The sequence below is a fragment of the Balaenoptera physalus genome (assembly GCF_965194825.1).
Source record: "Balaenoptera physalus genome assembly, chromosome: 7".
NCBI classification, from domain to species: domain Eukaryota; kingdom Metazoa; phylum Chordata; class Mammalia; order Artiodactyla; family Balaenopteridae; genus Balaenoptera; species Balaenoptera physalus.
The window spans coordinates 88,483,641-88,510,770 of record NC_138886.1 but is presented as its reverse complement, the minus strand read 5'-3'; the positions used below and the strand labels follow the sequence as shown (position 1 = coordinate 88,510,770).

The window sequence follows — 27,130 nt, the reverse complement described above, 5'->3', positions numbered from 1 at the left end:
GAATAACTGGGTTACAGAGATAGTTGTGTTTTTTAAATATTTATTTATTTATTTGGCTGCACTGGGCTTAGTTGCGGCATGTGGGATCCTCATTGAGGCATGCGGGATCTAGTTCCCTGACCAGGGATTGAACCTGGGCCCCCTGCACTGGGAGTGCGGAGTCTTAACCACTGGAGCACCGGGGAAGTCCCACAGAGATGGTATTAATGCCAGGAGTTGACAGCACAAATTAACTGCGCTGTGCCTTAGAATGGGAATGAATTTCTCCAAATTTTGTTGGGGTTGGGGAGAGCTGGAATGAAACCACTTTGTGGATTTTTAGGATGGAAGGAAGGCACTGGCACATACCAATGACATTTCTTGGAAATTTCTGAGATAGTCTCTGGGGAACTCTGAATTGATAGAACTGGTATTTTTTGAAAGAATTTTGAGAAATCACCTAGGAATTTCACAGTTGTCCATTTTTCCCTGTGAAGAAACCAAGACCAGAGATAAGTAATTTTGCAAATTAGTAAAATAAGTTTGCAAATTTGCGAACTGCAAATTAATGCAGTTTCTTTTTGGGAAGGTCATGATTACCTGCCTTTTATTCTTTCTGACATATAAAGCTGCTTCACAGTTATACATAAATGATTTCCTGAACATCTACTAGTTAGTCCTTTGCTACTTTGGCTAGTAGATGATGTCATAGTAGATGCTCCATAAGTAGTATCTATGAAGTTGAATTTAGAGAGATGAATAATTATCTAGTGAATTTGGAAAAATGAGCAAACTAAGTACACAATTCAGGTCTTTCAGAGCTCATGCTGTTTTCCAAGTTGGCCATCATTTACACCCCTGATCTTCCAGATATTTCATTCCTTCAGCAAACATGTAATGAATATCTATTCTGCCAGCCTTTTTTTCCCCCTTCAAGTGCATAAAATAGGTCACTGCTGGAGAGAGTCCGTGCTCTCATGGAGGTTATGTTCTTTTCTTTATTTGAGAAAATAAAACTTGGAGGGTTCCTGAAGAGGAACCATATCTTGGCTGAAATCTTTGGGGAAGAAAAACTTTGATGGTAGAGTTTTTGAAGAGCTAATTCTGGTAGTTAGGCTCGAGGACACCAGGGAAAGCTGGTGTCTCCCCACACAGGGGCTGAACACAGCCAGATTTAATAACCTTTTGGAGCCTGGATTCTCTCATCTGTTTAAAAATAAAAAGTCTGCAGTGTTGTTGGGAGGATGAAATGAAGGGGATGCATGTTAAGTGCCTGGCTTGGTGCCTCGCTGACAACCGGGGCTCCATAAATGGTTTCTGGTATTACAAGTGTGCCAGCAATGGGCAAGGCCGGGGGGTACAGAGGGCACACTGAGACAGTCATCATGGTTGAGAGGGTTTCAGGCTCAGAAGCAAACATTTCCCCCATACGTGTACTTGCACAAAAGGTTCGGTGAATCAAAACAGTGAAAATGCAGTGTGTTCCTCTCCCTGCTTCTGAATGTAATCTTCAGAGCAGAAACGCTGCAGATGAGGCTGGCTCAGTATTTGTCGGAGACTGAGGAGGTTTGGCGCCGTGTTGATAATCTTTTCTGCCTTGGGAAAAACGTTACAGTTTCACTTTAAAGATTTCTTGTAAAAGGAAGAATAAACCAAAACTCTTCTGAGGCTATTGTTACATGCTTTTATTATACTGAAGAGTTTGTATGTTGCCTACTATTAAATTGCAGCTAAGTTTATGGGGGGTGGTTCTTCATAAAAATGCAAAGTCCTCATGGGAGAGCCTCAGGTAGAAGGTTATTTTTTAAAAGTGTGTTAAGTTATTGACTGATAAAATACAAATTTTTCCGAGTGACTAACTTAAAGCATGACTGTGCCCTAGTACATCCGTTTTAAAAGAGTATTTCACAGATCCAAAAGCTTTGATACTGGTGGTGCATATTATTGGCAGACAGGGTGTTTGTTTGTTTGGGGTAAAACAAGTTACCTTTCAAAAGACCTTTCTAATGTTTAGTGTGTGGCACAGAGACCCAATTTATTTGGAAGGGGTGGGAGTTAGAAAATAAGATAAATAAGAAATGATATCTTTAAATATATTTTTTTTATTACACTGGGAAAAAATAATTTTAGTAGCCAGTATTTTGTTTTTCTTCCCATCCTAGCTACAGAATATTTTTATTTTAATCTTAGTAAGTCCTTTAAGGTCCTTCACATTAAAATTACTTTTATAATTGTCTTTAAAAAGAAATGAAAACATGGGTAGATTGGTTTATCTGAGTATTTAAAAGCCAATCCTCCCTTAGGTCAGGTACCATTATGAGTGAGGTAAGTAGGTCCAGGGGTTACTCTGGGCCAAAAGTGGAGAGATTGTATGGAGACAAAGAAAGTGGTGCAGCAGGAGCTAACCAATTTTCAAATACTGTTTCTTTACAGTTTTTGATTTTTAGCTTCCAAGGTTGGTTAGTCACTTAATTTGTAGAAGTGCTGACTACCATATTAGCCAGGGATTACCTTAGAAAACAATTTCCAAAATAAAATTGATTTTAACTTCTGAAACACAAGGTTATTTAACTGGAATTTGTACATCTCATCTGAATTCTCTAGTTTATTTGAAAGTTTTACGCCCTTCTCTCTCTCTCTTTTTTCTATAGCTTTTCATGGATACTGCTCCAACAAAGGTATTCAGATCATTGACTCTACTTTGCAGTTCTTTGATGATTTTAAAACTGTGGATTTAATCTGTTAGTTGTGATTCTTGGTTCCGTCTCTTCCTGTTTTCTTGTCTTAATTTTAGTCTTAGGTAGCAGTTTTAGTTTTCTATAACTGTAGAGTATCTTTCATATGTTTACGACTTAAGTTGAAATCTGTCTTTACATGAAAGAAAAGTTCTGTTGGTTTCTGTGTACAGGTGATGCTGGAAGTAGTTTCTGTGATATTTTATGGGGTTAATTATGAATGCTATGTTTTGGATGGTGGATATTTTTGGTAATACTAAATTTTTATTTTAATTAAATCTCACTTTTGTAGGTGCTTGCCGAAAAGATACTTAGAATGAGTTGTTATGACAGCTGTTCTTGATTTTTTTCCCCCCAGGTTACTTTAGTTATTTCTAGGCATTTCTTTGCTTAGTGGACAGGTATATATCTCACTTACTGTTTTTGGTAAGAGGGAAATCTCATGAAATGCCAACCTGAACTTTGGGAACAGGAGAGTTCTTTTGTATCCTATTAAAAAAAAATTTTTTTTTTAAATATTCTGATTCCCTTTGATTTTCAGGTTCCTCAACCAAGGCCATTTACCAAAAGAACAAATCTGAATGGCCCCATATACTTATTATTTTCAATTGAAAATTTTCTGACTTTATCCTCTTCATCTTTTATTCAGCAGTTTTAATTCTTAGTATAATTTATATTCTAGAGGAGCAATTCTCTCAAGAGTCCTTTATTCACCAGTCATTTCAAAGATTTGGTCCCATTGTCTTTGAGTCTGAAAAGCTGAGGAAGCTAGGCAGGGTAAATTCATTCTAATTACATAATAATCACATATTGATTTCATTTCTCAGGTAGTTTACTTTTATACCATTAAAATTTGGTCGAAAGTGTACTTTTCACAAAGGCAAAAAACATCTTGTTCCTGATGTCAGTGATATTTGTTGTTCTTTCAAGTTCTAATTTGACAGTGAAATTACTTTCTTGGCACTGCTATGCAATTTATGACATTGATCTTTTTATACCCAATCCGTAATGTTGTAATATCATTACAGATTATGAATTCTGCAAAGTCCTCTATTTTAGGACCATCTCAGCTGAATCATTCTCTGCATTTTGCTCATTTATCCTCATTTGTATTTGTATGGATTGTGCTATGGAATTTATTCAACAAATATTTATTGAGCAACTACTTTGAACAAGGCAGTGGACCAAGTATTACTGAGGAAGGGAGGAGGGGATATGAAGATTTAATAACAACATGCTCATTATTACTGAAAGATTGAGAAGGCATACACTCTTAAGTCATCATCTCAATGAAGACAGGCAGTGAAGGAATCAGTCATTATGTAATTTTGCTCTCTTAATTTAAACAGTGTCAGTTTGAGAGAAATTTGTGATGGAAATATTACTTGATAATTCCTACACAAAGTGAATTATTTTTTTCAATATGTGGTCAAAATGATCTGTCCTATGGTGTCTTTCTCGTGTGTGTGTGTGTTTGTGTGTGTGTATGTTTTAACCTTTAAAAGAAATGAGAAAAAGCTTCATTTTGGTATATAACTAATCATATATATGTATGATATGAATATATGCATATAGTTAATAATAATCTGAAAACTATATCTCTACTAACACAGAGCCAAAGTGAAAGGTCTGAATTCCAATTAATTCTGTATTACTAATTTCAATGTCAAAGTATCCCACAGGACATAACTTAAAATGAGATACTTCATTTTATTTTTAAGAATACCTTATTTATTGGTAAGAAGTAATTATAGAGCACCTTTTATGTTGAGTATTGCTTCTTAAATTGGAGACACTAAAGATGGCTAAATATTTTAAGAACTATATTTGGCATGTGTGACTTTTAAACTGAAAAGCATTCTGATTTTCACATTCTTTTATAGGTGCTGAGGAAGAATTGCTTTGACACGAATGTGTAGCAGAATTAACATTATGGTTTTACATTTTTGGGAGCTGTTCTCAATCTGCTCTTAGAATTTTTTTATTGTACTGCTGTCATTAGGTAGCTTTTTGGAAGCGCCTAATACATGAAACAAGCATCTTAACATTCATTTATTTCCTTTTTGACAGTGTACTGTCAAAAAAGCTTAGAATTTAGCTAGCAAACACAACAGAGGTTGGGATTTTAACTCCACTATTATATTCTAATTTTAAACTATTGTGACTAAAAGGGCTTGAAGTAAAAATCCACTCAGGATATGTTTGAGTGTGTATTATAGTCTCATCCTTGCAATGGATGCTGCAAGAGCTGCGATAGAGATTTCATAGTTGACCCCGGATCTCTGGGAAGTGACACTAGTACATGGAACTGGGTGATATCTATATATCTTCTGTATCACATAGAGGAACTTATCTGTGAATGTCATGGACACTCAAAGATAGATGCGTCTGAATGAATGTGATCCTTGGAAAGGAGGCTTGAGCTGTGTTTTAAATGATTCTCTTATTTTCCCCTGCAGAACTAGCAGGAACTGTTCTTGACAGTAACACACAGTAGTCTCTGCTTTCTCCTTCCTCCTGACAGTACCATTGCTACTACTGTGGTGGCATTTGTATGTGTGTAGGGTGATTGCTGGGATTGGGGATAGACTTTATCCCAGCATGGGATACCCCCCTCCCCGACCTGTCCTGCTCTTGTATTCAGCAGTTAACCTGAATTAAATAATAACTTTGCTCCAAAATGGAAAAATACTTTATTTGGTGAAAGCTCTCTTACTCAAGAGGGCAGGAAAAGGAAGATAAACCTTAAAACGTTATTTATTTAATAGGACCTATTCAGATTATTTTGAACAAATACATTTTTAGAGGCTAAATTTGTGGATTCAGAACACAATCATTTCCAGGCACAGTGCTAAAGGAATTTTTTTTTTCTTGTGGAACACTTTCGTGAATTTCCAAAATAAAAATGTTGGCTATTCCAAAGGCTAAGCAATAAACTTGGATTTTTAAAAAAATCCATGCTTTGGATTAAGGACTGTATTTTAAAATGATTTCAGAAAATGAGTATTATTCTAATATAGAGATTTATGAAAAGGATTAATAAATTTTGTTTTATGCCACAAAAGCAATTTTTAAATAATGCCAATTTCTTTTGTGTGCCTTTTACACACCCCATTTAACATAACCATATGCAGTGCTGCTTTGTTTTAATTATATTGTCTTCAAAACATTTTACTAAGAATAAATAGGCATATATAAAACTGCAGTCAATGTCTTGTTTCGGATTCCCCCAGAACAGACTGAGTCAAGGATTCCAAGGCAAGTACTTTCTTTAGGAGATGGTCCCAGGCAACTCTCAAAGTGAAGTAGGTAAGTGAGAGGATCAGGAGGTGCAGGCCATAGACAGCTCATTAGCAAGCAAGTTACTTACTGTGGTAGCTGTAGTTTGATCCCACAGGGGAAATCTGGGAGCCAGTGTAGAATACGTGAGGATGGAAGGGGGCTGGGATATTTGTACACTAGTAGCTCAGAGGGTGAGTGATAATTTTGAAGTGCTGTGAGGGCAGCCCAAATGGGCTCTGCAGGTGGGAGAAAGTCCTGAAAGAAATGTTGGTATAATTGGAATGTGTGCTGAGAAGGGGAGGGTAGGGAGCGGTGACTCCTGCAGTCGGTCATAGTATGGTTAAATTTTTTCTGTGTGCTCTTAGTGCTATTAGTGTTTTTTTTAGCTCTTTAGCCCTCAACCATTATCCCAAGTTGAGTGTGTTATTGTCACTGTGCTGTGTCCTGGTGAGGCAATTTTGATAGCAAATGTTGGGAAGAGGCACACACGTGACAGGGCGGGTTTGTTAGAAAGAACCAGTGGGAGAGTATTAAGCTGGATGTTTATGATGTGAGCTTAATGAAGCCTTTGCAAGGAATTGTTTAAGGAAACTAGGTAAAGATCTGTGTGCAGTTAAGGATAGTTGGAAGTTCTTGGATTTTTATGAAAGGCTTTATAAAGATCACTGTAGCTTGGAGATGTAACTAACAGTTGTGATTAGCATCTAGAAGAATTATGGCCAGAGACAATCCTGACTTCAGTGAATGTGAAGTGACTGGAAGGAGCTGAGCCATTGCCAATGTAGAACGCCAGGACTGATCTCCTTGGACACTATGGATTCCGTGCAAGTACCATTTCCAAGAACTCCTCACCCCCAGCTAAATGGAGTTTATGCATACATGTGAAGTCAGCCACCTTATGTCATTTATTTCCAATAAGGCCAGATAACAAGCATTAGGTACTCTTATGAGTGGTTCAAGATAAATAAATCTACTGATTTAATTGCTCAAGAGTTTATAATCAATGTATCATATGCGTGTACAAAGTGTTACACAAAGTAGGGAAATCACAGTTTACCTTGTGTAAGTAAGAGTTATTTTCCTGCCTTTTGGATGCTTTTCCCATATTATTAAAGCTTTGCATAGTTCCTTTTCATTTTTCTTTGGAAAAAATAATTCATTCTATTTAACAGAGGGGGAAAATAGTCATACTGCTAATCTTGTGAGAGGTAGACTTTAACAATGCTGAAGCTTTCACAGGGGATCAAGATTCAGTAATAAATGCCTTGACTTTGGAGATATTAGAAATAGTTTTTCATCATTTTCCTAAATATGAGTGGGCAGCTTTTAGAACTTATTAGAAAAACTAGTGCTGGTGATGTTTCCTGCCCTATAATCCTGTTCCATATTCTTGAGGTGCATTCCTGATCCTGGGCTCCTGACACATTTATCATTGGTCCATGCAAGCCCTTTTATTAGGCTTTCTGTTTTTGAAATATGGCCCACTAAAGAACACTCAGTATACTCTTCAACTAGAGTTGCTTGTTTTTCTTTTATGTTTTTTCTTTTCTTTATTTTTTGAATAGATAATACATGCACATGGTTCACAATTTAAAAGATACAAAAGAGTAAACAACACAGAGTAAGATTCCCACTTTCACCTGTCACCTAGCTGCCTATTTCCCCTCTTCAGAATCAGTTGACAAAGCTGACCTCTTATGTCTTACCAGAGGTTTTCTATGTATTTACAAATATATGTATATGTGTGTATACAGATGTCTGTATGTTTGTATCCTCTCATGCAAATTATGGTCCATTATTCCCACTGATCTCTACCTTGCTTTTTTTCACTGCTCTTAGGTTGCTCACTGAGCCCAGAATTGGAATAAAGCGAGCTGGAGGATCCTAGTGGGCCATGCTTTCAAGATGCTCTAGATTAAGATGTGATAATAATAGCCTCTGGGTTAGTCAGTGTATGCTCCATGCTAAGGCCCATGCTAAAACCTATGTCTGTCCTCCACCTCCAAATAAAGTTTCTAAGATATAGGTGCTCATTATTTTTTAAAAAGACAACACATAAAGAAAAAGATCAGTGATGCTACTAGCAAGGGTGTTTTCTCTACCAGTTAGTTTAGGCTTGGTTATACTGTAATAGCAAGCCCCCTCCCATTCCCAGCAGTTTAAAATAAAGATTTAATTCTTGTTTCTGTTTCACAGCCACTGTGGGCTGGCAGGGGTTTCTGCTTCCTGTAATTGTTTGGGAACCTAGGCTTATAAGTAACAATGGTCTCTAATATTGCTGGTCCCTGTGCCAGAGGGGAAAAGAATGCTGTGGAGGGTCTTGATCAACAATTAAATGCTCATTTTCGTCATAGTTCATTGGCCAGAATTAACCATATGGTCCCACCCAACCACAGAGGAGCAAGAATGTGCCTGTTAGGTGAACAGCATTAATGAGTACCACAGTTAGCCTTTTAGATTGTTCAGTGTATATTTGTATACATAGATATCTCTATAGAGAGATATATTTTTATATCAATAAGATAAACACTAAGTAATTTTATCATTACTTTTTTCCACTTCATATGTTATAGCAGAATCTTTCATTGTCCTAAGTATGTGTCTAAATATGTATCTCTTTTGGATGCATATTATTCTATCTTATGCCTATATAATAATGTATTTCCTTGTGGCTCCTCTCCTGAGGAAAATGTACATTAATTTCCATAAAATTGGTAGAAATATTTAGAGGTTGTAGACCCTCCCCAGCCAAGCATTGGATTCCTATCATGGTCTCTAGGTTGTAAATATAAGTGCTATTGAGAATAACCTCTCTTCATCCCCTTTGTCCCTTCATAAAGTACCGTCTTATAATTTTTTAAACTTGATATTTTGTTTTTTTGTTTTGTATTGTTTTTTGGTTTTGGCCACGCCGTGAGGCTTGTGGGATCTTAGTTCCCTGACCAGATATTGAACCCGGACCCTTGGCAGTGAAAGCGTGGAGTCCTAACCACTGGACCACCAGGGAATTCCCATAAACTTGATATTTTGGATAGGTAAATACAATTGTCCCTCAGTGTCCGTGGGGGATTGGTTCCAGGAGCCCTGTGTATATTATTAGGGAAATTATTATCCGTGATGATTTACAAATGTGTTTTCTATTTGTCATTTGCCTTTTGATTATCTTATAGTTGTGGTTGTGATGTGTGTTTGCCATGCAAAGTTTGTAGGTGAACCTGCTAATCATTCCTCTTACGGCTTCTGGATTTTAAGTCATAGTTGAACTCAACAAAGCTATTAAGGAATTCTCATGTGTTTAATTTCTCCTGCCCTGGCCTGTATGCTGTTGTTCTTAAGCATTTTACTCACACATATCATATATTATAAACCCCACAATATTGGGTTGGCCAAAAAGTTCGTTTGGGTTTTTCCATAACACGCTACCAAAAACCCGAATGAACTTTTGGGCCAGCCCAATATATTGTTATTACTTTTGTTAAAACAATCATCTTTTAAAGAGATATAATTGAGAAAAATCGTATATATTTACCCATATAGTTACCATTGCTAGTGCTCTTCATTCCTTTGTGTAGATCCAGAGTTCCAAAAGGTATCATTTTCCTTCTGCCTGAAGGATGGTGTTTTTTTTGTTTTGTTTTTGTTTTTTAACATTTCTTATAGTCGGGTCTCTTTTAGCCTCTTATAGCCTTCATTTTTGAAACGTTCTTGCTTATTATGGAATTCAAGTTTGGCATTTTTCTTTTTTCTTTCTGTACTTGTAAAGACATTGTTCTATTGTCTTATCACTTACATTGGTTCCTACAAGAAATCTGATGTCCTTATCTTTGTTTCTCTGTAATATGTACTTTTTCCTCTGGCTGCTTTTAAGATTTTCTCTTTCTCACTGGTTTTGAGAATTTGATTATGGCATATTTTTCTTCACATTGTGCTCAGGACTTGAATTTCTTGGAGCTGTGGGTTTAAAGAGTTTATCAATTCAGGAAATTTTCAACCATTATTTCTTTAAATTTTTTTTCTGCCCATTTCCCCTCCTTAATATACAATTACCTGTATATTAGGCCATTTTAAGCTGTCCAAGAGCTCACAGATGGTCTTTTCAGTTTTTTTGGATTTTTGTTTTCTCTCACTCACTTTCATTTGGATAGGTTTACTGCTATGCCTTCAAATTCACTAATATTTTCTTCTATTTTCTTATCAGCCATTAATCAAATCCAATGTATTTTTCATCTCGGATTGTAGTTTTCATTTTTAGAAAAGCTTGATTTGGGTGTTTTTTATATCTTCCATGTCTACATTTTTTTACTCTATTTAAAAAATAATAGCCCTTTGAGATGTAATTCACATACCATATAATCCACCCATTTAAAGTGTACATTTCAGTGGCTTATTTTTTTGTAATAGTACATTTTATGTAGTATTGAAATACTAAATATTTAAAAAATAGTATTTCAGGGGATAAATAGTATATTTACAGAGTTGTGCAACTATCCTCATAATCTAGTTTTGGAACGTTTTCATTATCCGAGAAAGAAACCTTGTACCTAATAGCAGTTACTCCCCATTCCCTTCACCTTCTTTTCTATCCCAGCCCTGGGCAACCACTAATCTACTTTCTGTCACTATAGATTTCCTATTTTGGACATTTCATATAAATGGGATTATACTATTATTGATATTTTGTGAGTAGTTTCTTTCACTTAGCATAATGTTTGAGGTTCATCCATGTTGTAACATGTATCATACTACATTCCTTTTTATGGCTGAATAATATTCCATTGTATGACTAGATCACATTAAACTTATATGTGTGTATATATAACTTTATGTGGACATATATTTTATGTGGACATATATTTTCGTCTACTAACTGAACATATGAATGCAGTTATGATAACTTTTAATGTTTTTCTCTGCTAATTCTAACTTGTGCATCAGTTCTGAGTCTATTTTGATTCACTGAGTAGTCTCTTCATAATGGGTCATGCTTTTCTACTTCCTTGCATGCCTGTCAATCTTTGAATGCTAAATTTTACCTTAGTGGATGCTGGATATTTTTGTATTTTTATAAATCTTCTTGAGTTTTGTTCAGGGATGCAGTTAAGTTACTAGTTTCATACTTTCAGTTCTTGCTTTTATGGTTTACTAGGTGGGCCTGGATCAGTATTCAGCTGAGGACTAATTATTCATTATTGAGGCAAGACCTTCCCGAGTCTTATCCAATGCCCTGTAACTTAGGAGTTTTCACAAAATGGCCTGGAAAACAAGTGCTCTCCCAGCCTGTGTGAATGCTAGGCACTGTTTGCTGTAATCCTTTCAGATGGGCTCCAGTGGTTTCCTAACGTGCGTGTTCTGTATGCTCAAATACTTGAGAGTTTTTACAAATCTCCAGGGTTCCCTCTCTGTGCAGCTTCCTTCTCTTTGGTACTCTGTACTATGAACTTTTGCTGCTTGGTTTCCCTGGATTCAGCTTCATCTCAACATGGAGTCTGCTGGGTTCTGCCTTGGTTTACCCTCTCTGTGCAGTGGCTGTAAGCTGGGGTAATTGCAGGACTCACCTTTCTTTGTTTACTGTGCCTTGGGGATCACTGTCCTCCATACTCTGATATCCAGAGTCCTGAAAACCATTATTTAATGTATTTTGTCTGTTTAAAAAGAATTTTTTTTAGGAGGAATGGTAAATCTGGTCCCTGTTATTCTATCTTGGCTAGCAGTAGAAATCATGTGTTTTCTTATATATTTTATGTTTCATTTTCTTACATTTAAATATTTTCTCCATTTGAAATTTATTCTGCTGTGAGGTCATGGGACCACTTTTATTTACTTTTTCAGATTGCTACCTAATACCATTTATTTACTCGACATCTGGTTTGATTTATCATCTTTATCAAGTGTTAAGTTCCTGTATATGGCTGGGTCTGTTTCAGAACTTCTGTTGTATATATGTCTATCAGAGACTAGGAACACTCTGTATTAGTAATGGAGTAATAATCTGGTAGTGCTAGCTCCTTCTTAGAACTCATTAAAAAATTTTTTTTTCCTCCAGCTATTCCTGTTTGTTTATTCTTGCATATTTTTCCATATGAATTTTAGGATCAACTTGTCTATTCCATAAACAAACAAAAAATCCTGCTAGTTACTTACATGAATTAACCTGGAGAAAAATAATCTTTAGGATGATGGCTCTTCTGTCCACAAACATGGTATATCTTTTTGTTTGCTCAAGTCTTCTTTTCGGTAGCTCATTAATGTGTTAAGATTTCATACCATACAGTGTCTTACACTTTACTTGTTAAGCTTTTTCATAGGTACTTTAATCTTTGTTGTTACTATTATGAATGTGATATTTTTTCTCCTCTGTTTATTTCACATATTAACAATTCTCTGAACAATTAGCTGAACTCTTTATGGAAAATATTTTAATTTTATTTAACTTTGACTCCACAGTACCTACCAAAGGGTTTGGAAAGTAGAAGTGGCAGTTCAATGTTTAGATGTTAGAATAAAGACTGAGGAGTTACTGTAACTATATTAATACTACATTTACAATATAGATGATTACCTCATGGCTTTGTTTTTAATTATTAAAGTTTAGGGATTGATCATTTTGATCTTGTTGCTATTTTCTTATTTACCCCTTGTAAATAAGACTCTATTAATATCCTTGTTTAGCTACCTGTTTTTGAACTATGTAGAGTAAGTTAGTATGGCTAATAGTGATTGTATTCAGTGAATAGATTTTTTTATTTGATAAGTGAGTAGGAATTTGCTTGAGAAGCAAAATGGTCTTTTAAAAACTTCGGGTTGGACTTCCCTGGTGGCGCAGTGGTTAAGAATCTGCCTGCCAGTGCAGGGGACACGGGTTCAAGCCCTGGTTTGGGAAGATCCCACATGCCACGGCACGACTGAGCCCATGCACCACAACTAGTGAAGCCCGCGTGCCTAGAGCCTGTGCTCCGCAACAAGAGAAGCCACTGCATGAGAAGCCCGCACACCGCAACAAAGAGTAGCCCCCGCTCGCTGCAACTAGAGAAAGCCGGCGTGCAGTAACGAAAACCCAACGCAGCCAAAAATAAATGAATAAATAAATTAATAAAAACAAACTCTGTGGAGCTAAAACATAAAAAAAAAAAAACTTAGGGTTTTACGCTGCTGTAAGAAATTAAAGCAAAGACACAAATAAATGGAAAGACATTCCATGTTTGTGGATTGGAAAACTTAATATTGTTAAAATGTCCATAGTGCCCAAAGCGATCTGCAGATTCAATCAATCCCTATCAAAGTCCCAACGGCATATTTGTAGAAATTGAAAACACATCCTAAAATTCATATAGGAAGACAAAGCTAAGACCTCACACTTCTGATTTCAGAACATATTACAAAGCTACAGTAATCAAAACAGTGTGGTACTCACCAATAAAAAAGGCAAAAATTTTTAAAACTCCCCATACCAATTGTTGGGGAGAATGTGGAGCATTTAGAACTCTCATATCCTGCCATAAGGAGTGTGAAACGATACAACCACCATGGAAACCAGTTTGTCAGTTGCTTAGAAAGCTAAACATACATGTCCCAGTGATCCCACTCTTATGTATTTACCAAAGGGAAAAGATAACACATACTCACACAGACTTATACATGAATGTTCAAAGCAGCTTTCTTTGTAATAGGCAAAAATTGGAAACCGCATAAATGTCCATGACCAGGTGAATGGATTATCAAATTTTCATATATCCATAAAATGGAATAATACTATTCAGCAATATAAAGGAAAGAACTATTGATAAATGCAACAAACCATATTGACCTTGAAATCATTAGGTGGAGTGAAAGAACACTGGTAAAAAGACAAACGTACTCTTCTTTTTTTTTTTTTAATTGGAGTATACTTGCTTTACAATGTTGTGTTAGTTTCTGCTGTACAATGAAGTGGATCAGCTATATGTGTACTATATCCCTTCCCTCTTGGATCTCCCTGCCACCCACCTCCATCCAAACCATGTAGGTCGTCACAGAGCACCAAGCTGAGACTCCTGTGCTTTATAGCATGTTCCCGCTAGCTATCTATTTTATGCATGGTAGTGTATATATATCAATCCGGATCTCCCAATTCGTCCCACCCTCCCCTTCCCCCACTATGTCCACATATCCTTTCTCTACATCTATGTCTCTATTCCTGTCCTGCAAAGAGGTTCATCTGTACCATTTTTCAAGATTCCACATGTATGCATTAATATACAATATTTGTTTTTCTCTTTCTGGCTTACTTTTCTCTGTATGACAGACTCTAGGTCCATCCACATCTCTACAGATGACCCAGTTTCATTCCTTTTTATGGTTGAGTAATATTCCATTGTATATATGTACCATATCTTCTTTATCCATTCATCTGTCGATGGAAACTTAGGTTGCTTCCATGTCCTGGTTATTGTAAATAGTGCTGCAATGAACATTGTGGTATATGACTCTCTTTGAATTATGGTTTTCTCAGGGTATATGCCCAGTAGTGAGATTGCTGGGTCATATGTTTGTCATTTTTTAAGGAACCTCCATACTATTCTCCAGAGTGGCTGTATCAATTTATGTTCCCACCAACAGTACAGAAGTGTTCCCAGTACAAAAGCATTCTCCAGCATCTATTGTTTGTAGACTTTTTGATGGTGGCCATTCTGACTGGTGTGAGGTGACACCTCATTGTAGTTTTGATTTACATTTCTCTAATAATTTAGTGATGTTGAGCATCTTTTCATGTGCCTCTTGGCCATCCGTACGTCTTCTTTGGAAAAATGTCTATTCAGGTCTTCCAGCCATTTTTTAATTGGGTTGTTTGTTTTTTTGCTATTGAGTTACATGAGCTGTTTGCATATTTTGGAGATTAATCCGTTGTCCATTGCTTCGTTTGCAAATATTTTCTCCCATTCTGAGAGTTGTCTTTTTGTCTTTTTTATGGTTTCCTTTGTTGTGCAAAAGCGTTTAAGTTTAATTAGGTCCTATTTGTTTATTTTTGTTTTTATTTTCAATACTCTAGGAGGTGGGTCAAAAAAGATCTTGCTGTGGTTTATGTCAAGAGTGTTTTTCCTATGTTTTCCTCTAAGAGTTTTATAGTGTCTGGTCTTACATTTAGGTCTTTAATCCATTTTGAGTTTATTTTTGTGTATGGTGTTAGATAGTGTTCTAATTTCGTCCTTTTATATGTAGCTGTCCAGTTTTCCCAGCACCACTTATTGAAGAGACTGCCTTTTCTCCATTGTATGTTCTTGCTTCCTTTGTCATAACTTAGGTGACCATATGTGCGTGGGTTTATCTCTGGGTTTCTATCCTGTACTATTGAGCTTTATTTCTGTTTTTGTGCCAGTACCATACTGTGTTGATTACTCTAGCTTTGTCGTATAGTTTAACGTGGGGGACCCTGATTCCTCCAGCTCCGTTTTTATTTCTCAAAATTGCTTTGGTTTTCTGGGTCTTTTGTGTTTCCATACAAATTATAAAATTTTCTGTTCTAATTCTGTGAAGAATGCCATTGGTAATTTGATAGGGATTGCATTGAATCTGTAGATTGCTTTGGGTAGTATAGTCGTTTTCACAATACTGATTCTTCCAATCCAAGAACATGGTATATCTCTCCATCTGTGTCATCTTTGAGTTCTTTTATCACTGTCTTGTAGTTTTCTAAGTACAGGTCTTTTACCTCCTTAGGTAGGTTTATTCCTAGGTATTTTATTCTTTTTGCTGCAATGGTGAATGGGACTGTTTCCCTAATTTATCTTTCTGATCTTTTGTTGTTAGTGAATAGGAATGCAAGAGATTTCTGTGCATTAATTTTGTAACCTGCAACTTTACCACATTCATTGATTAGCTCTAGTAGTTTTCTGGTGGCATCTTTAGGATTCTCTATGTATAGTATCATGTCATCTGCAAACAGTGACAGTTCTACTTCTTCTTTTCCAGTTTGTATTCCTTTGATTTCTTTTTCTTCTCTGATTGCTGTGGCTAAAACTTCCAAAACTATGTTGAATAATAGTGGTGAGAGTGGGCAACCTTGTCTTGTTCCTGATCTTAGTAGAAATGCTTTCAGTTTTTCACCATTGAGAATGATATTTACTGTGGGTTTGTCATATATGGCCTTTATTATGTTGAGGTAGTTTCCCTCTATGCCTACTTTCTGGCGAGTTTTTTTTTTTTTTTTTGTAAATGGGTGTTGAATTTTGTCAAATTTTTTTCTGCATCTCTTGAGATGATCATATGGTTTTTATTCCTTAATTTGTTAATACGGTCTTTCACATTGATTGTGTATGTTGAAGAATCCTTGTATTCCTGGGATAAATCCCACTTGATCATGGTGTATGATCCTTTTAATGTATCGTTGGATTCTGTTTGCTAATATTTTGTTGAGGATTTTTGCATCTATGTTCATCAGTGATATTGGTCTGCAATTTTCTTTTTTTGTGACACCTTTGTCTGGTTTTGGTATCAGGGTGATGGTGGCCTCATAGAACGAATTTGAGAGTGTTCTTCCCTCTGCAATTTTTGGGAAGATTTTGAGAAGGATGGGTGTTAGCTCTTCTCTAAATGTTTGATAGAATTCTCCTGTGAAGCCATCTGGTCCTGGACTTTTGTTTGCTGGAAGATTTTTAATTACAGTTTCAATTTCATTACTTGTCATAGGTCTGTTTATATTTTCTAATTCTTCCTGGTTCAGTCTTGGAAAATCGTACCTTTCCAAGAACTTGTCCATTTCTTTGAGGTTGTCCATTTTATTGGCATAGAGTTGTTTGTAGTAGTCTCTTATGATGCTTTTGTATTTCTGCAGTGTCAGTTGTGATTTCTCCTTTTTCATTTCTAATTTTATTGATTTGCATCCTCCCTTTTTTTCTTGATTAGTCTGGCTAAAGGTTTGTCAATTTTGTTTATATTCTCAAGAACCAACTTTTAGTTTTATTCATCTTTCTATTGTTTTCTTTGTTTCTGTTTCATTTATTTCTTCTCTGATCTTATGATTTCTTTCCTTCTACTGACTTTGGGTTTTCTTTGTTCTTCTTTCTCTAGTTGCTTTAGGCATAAGGTTAGATTGTTTATTTGAGATTTTTCTTGTTTCTTGAGGTGAGATTGAATTGCTATAAACTTCCCTCTTAGAACTGCTTTTGCTGCTTCCCGTAGGTTTTGGGTCATCGTGTTTTTATTGTCATTTGTTTCTATGTATTTTTTTTTTCCCTCTTTTATTTCTTCAGTGATCTCTTGGTTATTTAGTAGTGCAGTGTTTTTGTATTTGTGCTTTTTACAGGTTTTTTTCCCCGCAATTGAAAAAGTCTAATCTAATCTCACAGCGTTGTGGTCAGAAAAGATACTTGATACGATTTCAATTTTCTTAAATTTTCCAAGGCTTGATTTGTGACCCAAGATGTGATCTCTCCTGGAGAATGTTCTGTGTGCACTTGAGAAGAAAGTGTATTCTGCCACTTTCGAGTGGAATGTCCTATCAATATCAATTAAGTCCGTCTGGTCTAATGTGTCATTTGAAGCTTGTATTTCCTTATTTATTTTCATTTTGGATGATCTGTCCATTGGTGAAAGTGGGATGTTAAAGGCCCCTACTATTACTGTGTTACTGTCGATTTCCCGTTTTATGGCTGTTAGCATTTGCCTTATGTATTGAGGTGCTCCTATGTTGGATGCATAAATATTTATAATTGTTATATCTTGTTCTTGGATTGATCCCTTGATCATTATGTAGTGTCCTTCCTTATCTCTTGTGACAGTCTTTATTTTAAAGTCTATTTTGTCTGATACGGGTATTGCTACTCTAGCTTTCGATTTCCATTTGAATGGAATATCTTTTTCCATCCTTTCACTTTCAGTCTGTTTGTGTCCCTAGGTCTGAAGTGGGTCTCTTGTAGACAGTATATACATGGGTCTTGTTTTTGTATCCATTCAGCCAGTCTGTGTCCTTTGGTTGGAGCATTATTCCATTTACATTCAAGGTTATTATTGATATGTATGTTGCTATTACCATTTTCTTAATTGTTTGGAGTTTGTTTTTGTAGGTCTTTTTCTTCTTTTGTGTTTCTTGCCTAGAGAAGTTCCTTTAGCATTTGTTGTAAAGCTGGTTTGGTGGTGCTGAATTGTCTTAGCTTTTGCTTGTCTGTAAAACTTTTGATTTCTCTGTCGAATCTGAACGAGATCCTTGCTAGGTAGAGTAACCTTGGTTGTAGGTTTTTCTCTTTCATCACTTTAAGTATATCCTGCCACTCCCTTCTGGCCTGCAGAGTTTCTGCTGAAAAATCAGCTGATAACTTTATGGGGATTCCTTTGTATGATATTTGTTGCTTTTCCCTTGCTGCTTTTAATATTTTTTCTTTGAATTTAATTTTTGTTAGTTTGATTAATATGTGTCTTGAAAAAAAAAAAATGTGTCTTGGTGTGTTTCTCCTAGGGTTTATCCTGTATGGGATGCTTTATGCTTCCTGGACTTGGGTGGCTATTTCCTTTCCCATGTTAGGGACGTTTTCCACCATAATCTCTTCAAGTATTTTCTCAGACCCTTTCTTTTTCTCTCCTTCTTCTGGGACCCCTATAATTTTAATGTTGGTACATTTAGTGTTTTCCCAGAGGTCTCTGAGATTGTCTTCATTTCTTTTCATTCTTTTTCTTTTATTCTGCTCTTCGGCAGTTATTTCCACCATTCTGTCTTCCAGCCCACTTATTCGTTCTTCTGCCTTAATTATTCTGTTATTGATTCCTTTTCGTGTATTTTTCATTTCAGTTATTGTGTTGTTCATCTCTGTTTGTTTGTTCTTTTGTTTTCTAGATCTTTGTTAAACATTTCTTGTATTTTCTTGATATGTGCCTGCATTCTATTTCCGAGATTCTGGCTCATCTTTAGTATCCTTACTCTGAATTCTTTTTCAGGTAGGTTGCCTACTTCCTCTTCATTTATTTGGTTATGTAGGTTTTTACCTTGCTCCTTTATCTGTGACATATTTTTTTTGTCGTCTTTTTTTTTTTTTTTGATGGTTGGGATTGTTTTCTTGTCTTACTGGACAGGAACAGTTTGGCCTGAGGCTTCCAGCACTGGAGTTTGTAGACTGTTGGGTAGAGGTGGGTCTTGGTGCTGAGATGAGGACCTTCGGGAGACCTTACTCTGATGAATATTCCCTGGGGTCTGAGGTTCTCTGTTTTTCCAGTGGTTTGGACTTGGAACTCCCACCGCAGGAGCTCAGGCCTGACCCCCGGCTCGTAAGCCAAGATGCTGCAAGCTGTGCAGGGCTGCAAAAAGAAAAAAAAGAAAAAGAAAAAACGGAGCAGAACAATAACAAGAGAGTAAAAAATAAAATAAGATTAGAAAACTAACAGATATGTTAGAAAAAAATAAAAATATAGATGAAACAACAACCAGAAAGTAAAACAGAACCACAATAGCAAAAAAGAGGAAAAAGAAGAAAAAGCCAGAAAAGGGCTTGGCTCGGGGGGGAACAGAAGAATGAAGTTGGACTCTTACCTTACATCGTATACAAAAATTAACTCAGAATTAATTAAAGACCTAAAGTTAAGACCAAAAACTATAAAACTCCTAGAAGAAAACAGGGGAAAAGCTTCATGACATTGGACTTGGCAGTGATTTCTCGGGTATGGTACCAAAGCACAGGCAACAAAAGCAAAAATAGACAAATGAGACTATATCAAACTTAAAAACTTCTGCTCATCAAAGGACAGAATCAATAGAGTGAAAGGCAACCTGTGGAATCGGAAAAATATTTGCAAACCACGTATTCGATAAATGAGTTAATATAAGGGGTTAAATATCCAGAATATATAAATAACTCCTACAAGTCAACAACAGAAAAATAAACAGTCCATTGGGAGGGAGATGCAAAAGGGAGGGGATATGGGGATATATGGATATGTATAGCTGATTCACTTTGTTATACAGCAGAAACTAACACACCATTGTAAAGCAATTATACTCCAATAAAGATGTTAACAAAAAAGAGTGGGCAAAACTTGAATAGACATTTCTCCAAAGAAGATATACAAATGGCCAACAGATTGTATTGGGAAGATATTTCCCAGTGTTCCCTCCTGTGTTGTCTCCTTTACTCTCACACAGAACACTTCACTTCTGACCTTTCTGGTTTTCCCCACACCAAGCAATTCTGTGGCACCAGCTGGGTGTTCTACAATTTAATTCTGACGTTATCTATCTGGAGATAGTGTCAGATCTCACAGGTTAGTGCTCAGTCCCACAAGACTACCCACCCCACCTTCAGATGCCAGTCGAAAATCCATGTTGTTACCTGTGCTTTGACCGATCAGCTATAAATCAGAGGTTCCCACGATCCTGCCTCATGTTTGATTAATTTGCTAGAGTGACTCGCAGAACTTAGGAAATAGTTTACTTACTCTTTGCCAGTTAATTATAAAAGGATGTAACATAGGATATAGACAAATATCCACATGGAAGAGATGCAGAATGTAGGTATGTGGGAAGGAGCACAGAGCTTTTTCATCCTCTCTGGGCCCACCACTCTCCCAGCACCTCTGTGTTCACCAATCTGGAAGCTCCCTGAACCCCATACTATTAGGATTTTTATGTAGGCTTCCTGACTTAGGCGTGATCAATTATCAATTTCATTTCCAGCCCTTCTCTCTTCTAGAGAATTTGGGGCAGGGCTGAAACTTCAGGCTTCTAATATGGCTTGGTCTTTCTGGGCACCATACACATCATGGAGCCCACCAGAGTCACCTCATTAGAACAAGAGACTCTCCTGCTACCCAGGAAATTCTAAGGGATTTGGTATCCTGGTGTCAGGAACCAGGGTCAGAGACCAAATATTAGAATCAAAGACGCTCCTAGTGTTCTTATCACTTAGGAAATCGCAAGGGTTTTAGGAACTCTGTGCCAAAAACTGGCGGCAGATATATATAATATATATTTCTGTGTATATCTAAATATACACACACATATATTGATATAATTTTTTTAAGATCTCACACAAGCATATGAAAAAAATGCTCAACATCACTATTACTAGGGAAATGCAAATCAAAACCACCATAAGGTATCTCATACCTGTTGGGATGGCCACTATCAAAAACAAAAAAACCTCCAACACATGCACAAAGTAACAAGTGTTGGCAAGGATGTGGAAAAATTGGAACCCTTCTGTACTGTTGAGGGAAATGGAAAATGGTGCAGCTGCTATGGAAAAGGGTATAGAGGTTTCTTTAAAAATTAAAAATAGAACTTCCATATGATTCAGCAGTCCCACTTCTGGGTATTTATCCAAAAGAAGTGAAAACAGGCTCTTGAAGAGATAGTTGCACACTCATGTTCATTGCAGCATTTTTCACAATAGCCAAGAGGTGGAATGTCTATTGACAGATGAATGGATAAAGAAAATGTGGTATATATGTAGAGTAGAATATTATTCAGTCTTAAAGAAAAAAAGAGCAACCCTGTCCTATGCTACAATGTGGATGAACCTTGAGGACATTATGCTAAGTGAAATAAGCCAGTCACAAAAAAATAATGTATGATTCCAATTATGACATATCTAAAGTAGCCAATTGCCTGGAAACAGAAAATAAATGGTGGTGGTAATGAAAATATCTATCTTGATTGGGGGGAGTTTCAGTTTTTCAAGATGAAAAATTCTAGAGATCTGTTACACAACAAGGTATATATATATATATATTTAACACTACTGTACCCTAAAAAATAGTTAAGATGATAAATTTTATGCTGTTTTATGCTGTGATCAGAGATCACAAAAGGAATTTATGGTTGTAAAAAACTCAGTTTCACATCTACTTCTATTTCATACTAATCTTAGTATTGTTATTTGTGTAGGTATTTCTTCCTGGAATTTATTAAGCTCTTGGAGATCAAGAATCCAGATTTCAGAGAATGTTTTACCTGTATTTTAAGCAAATAAATGCATCTGACAATTATAAGGGTTACTCTTAGGAATGGAGCAGAATATTTGAAATTAGAATTGTTTAGGAAAATTTAGGATGTGTGATTAAGTATAAGGAGAATGCTTGCACATATCCATTCGATTTAAACAAAAACGATAAAATATACTTACCAGTTGTAAATTTTATCAGAATATTTAGTACTTTGTGATTTTTAAAAAATATTAATTAATTAATTTATTTATTTGGCTGCGCCAGGTCTTAGCTGCGGCATCTTAGCTGGGATCTTTTAGTTGTGACGTGCAGGCTCTTAGTCGTGGCATGTGGTATCTAGTTACCTGACCAGGGATCAAACCCAGGCCCCCTGATTTGGGAGCATGGAGTCTTATCCACTGCGCCGCCAGGGAAGTCCCAGTACTTTATGATTTTTTTCAACAGGAAGATTTCACTCTTGTTTTAAAAGAGAAGGGCCAAACAGCTGATACAGCTCTCTTACTGTTGCCACTCCTCAGTTACTCCCCTTAAAGTGTACTGAGAGTCAAACAACTTTGAATCTCCTGTCCAGGGATGAAGGATAGACCAAGATAAGGAAGGATCGTGAAAGGTAACTGGCTGGGATTATTAACTCATCTTTCCATTTAAGAATACTAGCTGCTAATGCTTTATTTAAACTGTCTACACTGGGGTGGTAAATCTTGTCCTGGTTGGAAATAGCTGTTGTTTTACCACACGTATTATCAGGGAAGTAGGGTACCCAGGTTGAGGGGAAGACAGTCTTGAAAGACTTCATTCCCCATCCCTCCCTTACTCTCCAGAAGAGTATATTTTCAATTATAAACGAACACCAAGATGTTCTAAAAACCCAGGTAAATACTGATCAAGTAAAAATTTCCTTCACCATCCCGCAATCCCAGTGCCATCTCCGTAAGCAGTTTGGTAGGGGTATTCTTTCAGTTGCTTTTCTGTTTATTTTCATACAAATAAATTTGCCTATGGCTTAGATTTGTTTTATCATTTTTACATGTATCTGTTGAACAACTAGTTTTTTAAAAAAATAATTTGTCTTTGTATTACTGTGGAAATATTTCATATTGATCTACCTCATTAATTTTAACTCATGGTATGACTGCCACAGTTTTATGTAATTATTCCTCTATTGCTAACAGTTAGTTCAATTTACTTTTACTGCAGACAGTGCTACAGTAAACATCCTTACAGCTTCTTACTTGTCATATGCTACTTTTTCTCTGAGGTATATGTGAAGAAGGGGGACTGGCTGGGTCAAGGGATACATGCATAACAGATTCTGCCAGCTTGCTCTCCAGAATACCTCTACCAATTTTCAGTCCCATCTTCCTTGTATAAAGGTAACAACTTCCGCACAACCTTTCCCTAACTGATAGCACTGTTAAATTTTTTTCCAATTTGATGGTGTGAAATACAATGTCATTGTTTTATACTTTTTATTTTTCTGTTTACTAGTTAGTTTAAGCATCTCACCTTTTTTTGTCATTTCTATTTGTCTGACTTACCTTTTCTATACCTGACTCAGTATTCTATGGGACTGTTTGCAATTTTAAGATATTTCATAGGAATTAAAAAATATTTGTATAATACGTATATTTTTTGTTATATAAGTTACAAATATTTTCTCCCAGTCAGTGCTTTTTTAAAATAACTTTTATTTATTTATTTTAAATTTAATTTTATTTTTGTACTGGAGTATAGTTGATTTACAATGTTGTGTTTCAGGTGTACAGCAAAGTGATTCCATTATACATGTACATATATCCATTCTTTTTCAGATTCTTTTCCCATATAGGTTATTACAGAATATTGCAGAATTCCCTGTGCTATACAGTAGGTCTTTGTTGATTATCTATTTTATATATAGTAGTGTATGTATGTTAATCCCAAATGCCTAATTTATCCCTCCCCCCCACCTTTCCCCTTTGGTAACCATAAGTTTGTTTTTCAAGTCTGTGGGTCTGTTTCTGTTTTGTAAATAAGTTCATTTGTATCATATTTTTAGATTCCACCTATAAGTGATATCATATGATATTTGTCTTTTTTTGACTTACTTCACTTTGTATGATAATCTCTAGGTCCATCGATGTTGCTGCAAATGACATTATTTCATTCTTTTTATGGCTGAGTAATCCATTGTATATATGTGCCATATCTTCTTTATCAACTCCTCTGTTGATGCACATTTAGGTTGCTCCCATGTCTTGGCTATTGTAAATAGTGCTGCAGTGAACATTGGTGTGCATGTATCTTTTTGAATTACGGTTTTCTCCAGGTATATGCCCAGGAGTGGAATTGCTGGATCATATGGCAGTTCTATATTTAATTTTTTAAGGAATCTCCATACTGTTCTCCAGAGTGGCTTTATCAATTTACATTCCCACCAAGAATGCATGAGGGCTCCCTTTTCTCCACACCCTCTCCAGCATTTATTGTTTGTAGATTTTTTGATGATGGCCATTCTGACCCGTGTGAGGTGATACCTCATTGTAGTTTTGATTTGCATTTCTCTAATAGTTAGCAGTGTTGAGCACCTTTTCATGTGCCTCTTGGCCATCTGTATGTCTTCTTTGGAGAAATTTCTGTTTAGGTCTTCTGCCCATTTTTTGATTGTGTTGTTTGTTTGTTTTGGATATTGAGCTGCATGAGCTGTTTGTATATTTTGGAGATTAATCCCATGCCAGTTCCTTCATTTGCAAATATTTTCTCCCATTCTGAGGGTTGTCTTTTCGTCTTGTTTATGGTTTCCTTTGCTGTGCAAATGCTTTTAAGTTTAACTAGGTCCCATTTGTTTATTTTTGTTTTCATTTTCATTACTGTAGGAGGTGGATCCAAAAAGATATTTCTGTGATTTATGTTAGAGAGTGTTCTGCCTCTGTTTTCCTCTTAGAGTTTTCAGTCTTACATTTAGGTTTTTAATCCATTTTTAGTTTATTTTTGAATATGGTGTTAGAAAATGTTCTAATTTCATTCTTTTACATGTAGCTGTCCCATTTTCCCAGCACCACTTGTTGAAGAGACTGTCTTTTCTCCATTGTATATTCTTTGCTCCTTTGTTGTAGATTAATTGACCATAGGTGCGTGGGTTTATTTCTGGGCTTTCTATCCTGTTCCATTGATCTACTTTTCTGTTTTTGTGCCAGTACCATACTGTTTTGATGACTGTAGCTTTGTAGTATAGTCTGAAGTCAGGGAACCTGATTCCTCCAGCTCCGTTTTTCTTTCTCAAGATTACTTCGGCTATTCAGGGGTCTTCTGTATTTCCATACAAATATAAAAAGTTTTTGTTCTAGTTCTGTGAAAAATGCCATTGGTAATTTGATAGGGATTGCATTGAATCTGTAGACTGCCTTGCGTAGTATAGTCATTTTGACAGTATTGATACTTCCAATCCAAGAAAATGGTATATCTTTCCATCTGTGTCATCTTCGATTTCTTTCATCGGCATCTTATAGTTTTCAGAGTACAGGTGTTTTGCCTCCTTAGGTAGGTTTATTCCTAAATATTTTAGTCTTTTTGATGCGATAGTAAATGGGATTGTTTCCCTAATATCTCCTTCTGAGCTTTCGTTGTTAGTGTATAGAAATGTGAGTGATATCTGTGTATTAATTTTGTATTCTGCAACTTTACCAAATTCATTGATGATTTCTAGCAGTTTTCTGTTACCATCTTCAGGATTTTCTATGTATAGTATCATATTATCTGCAAATAGAGACAGTTTGACTTTTTCTTTTCCAATTTTGATTCCTTTTATTTCTTTTTTTTCTCTGATTGCCATGGCTGGGACTTCCAGAACTGTGTTGAATAAAAGTGTCAAGAGTGGGCATCCTTGTCTTGTTCCTGATCTTAGAGGAAATGCTTTCAGCTATTCACCGTTGAGTATGATGTTAGCTGAGGGTTTGTCATATATGACCTTTATTATGTTGAGGTAGGTTCCTTTATGCCTACTTTCTGGAGAGTTTTTATCATAAATGGGTGTTGAATTTTATCAGAAGCTTTTTCTGCATCTCTTGAGATGATCATATAGTTTTTATTGTTCAGTTTGTTCATGTGGTATATCTCACTGATTGATTTGCAGATATTGAAATATTCTTTTTTTAAAAAAAATATTATTTATTTATTTTTGGCTGCATTGGGTCTTCGTTGCTGTGCGTGGGCTTTCTCTAGTTGCAGCGAGTGGGGCTGCTCTTCGTTGCAGTGCATAGGCTTTTCATTGTGGTGGCTTCTTTTATTGCGGAGCACAGGCTCTAGGCGCACGGGCTTCAGTAGCTGTGGCATGTGGGCTCAGTAGTTGTGGCTTGTGGGCTCTAGAGCGCAGGCTCAGTAGTTGTGGGGCACAGGCCTAGTTGCTCTGCAGCATGTGGGATCTCTCCGGACCAGGGCTCGAACCTGTGTCCCCTGAATTGGCAGGCGGATTCTTAACCACTGCGCCACCAGGGAAGTCCCTGAAAATTCTTACATTTTGGGGATAAATCCCACTTGATGATGGTATATGATCCTTTTAATGTATTGTTGGATTTGGTTTGCTAGTATTTTGTTAAGGATTTTTACATCTATGTTCATCAGTGATATTGGCCTGTAATTTTCTTTTTTTTTATATCTTTGTCTGGTTTTGGTATCAGGGTGATGGTGGCCTCATAGAATGAGCTTGGGAGTTTTCCTTCCTCTACAATTTTTTGGAACAGTTTCAGAAGGATAGGTGTTAACTCTTCCCTAAATGTTTGATAGAAGTCACTTGTGAAGCCATCTGGTCCTGGAGTTTTGTTTGTTGGAAGTTTCTTAATCACAGTTTCAATTTCAGTACTTGTGATTGGTCTCTTCGTATTTTCTATTTCTTCCTGTTTCAGTCTTGGAAGATTGTACCTTTCTAAGAATTTGTCCATTTCCTTCTAGGTTAAATAACTTAGATTTGCAGAAACATTACAAAGATACTACAGAGAGTTTCTGTATATTCTTCACCCAGTTTTAGTTTCCTTGAATGTTATCATTTGTATTAGTTTGCTCAGGTTGCCATAATAAGATATACACGCTTATTGGCTTAAACAACAGAAATTTATTTTCTCACAATTCTTGAGGTTGGAATTCCAAGATCAAGGTGCCAGCAGGATTGGTTTCTGGTGAGACAGCTGCCTTCTTGCTGTGACCTCATGTGGCCTTTACTCTGTGCTATGCATTCCTGGCGTCTTTTCCTCTTCTTA

General features: G+C 36.3%; 1 protein-coding gene across 7 annotated transcripts in view; it reads left to right on the top strand.

Moving 5' to 3' along the window:
- The window catches only part of CDC14B (cell division cycle 14B), a 106,028-nt gene that overhangs the window by 9,377 nt on the left and 69,521 nt on the right, over positions 1 to 27,130 (top strand). The window lies entirely within an intron of this gene.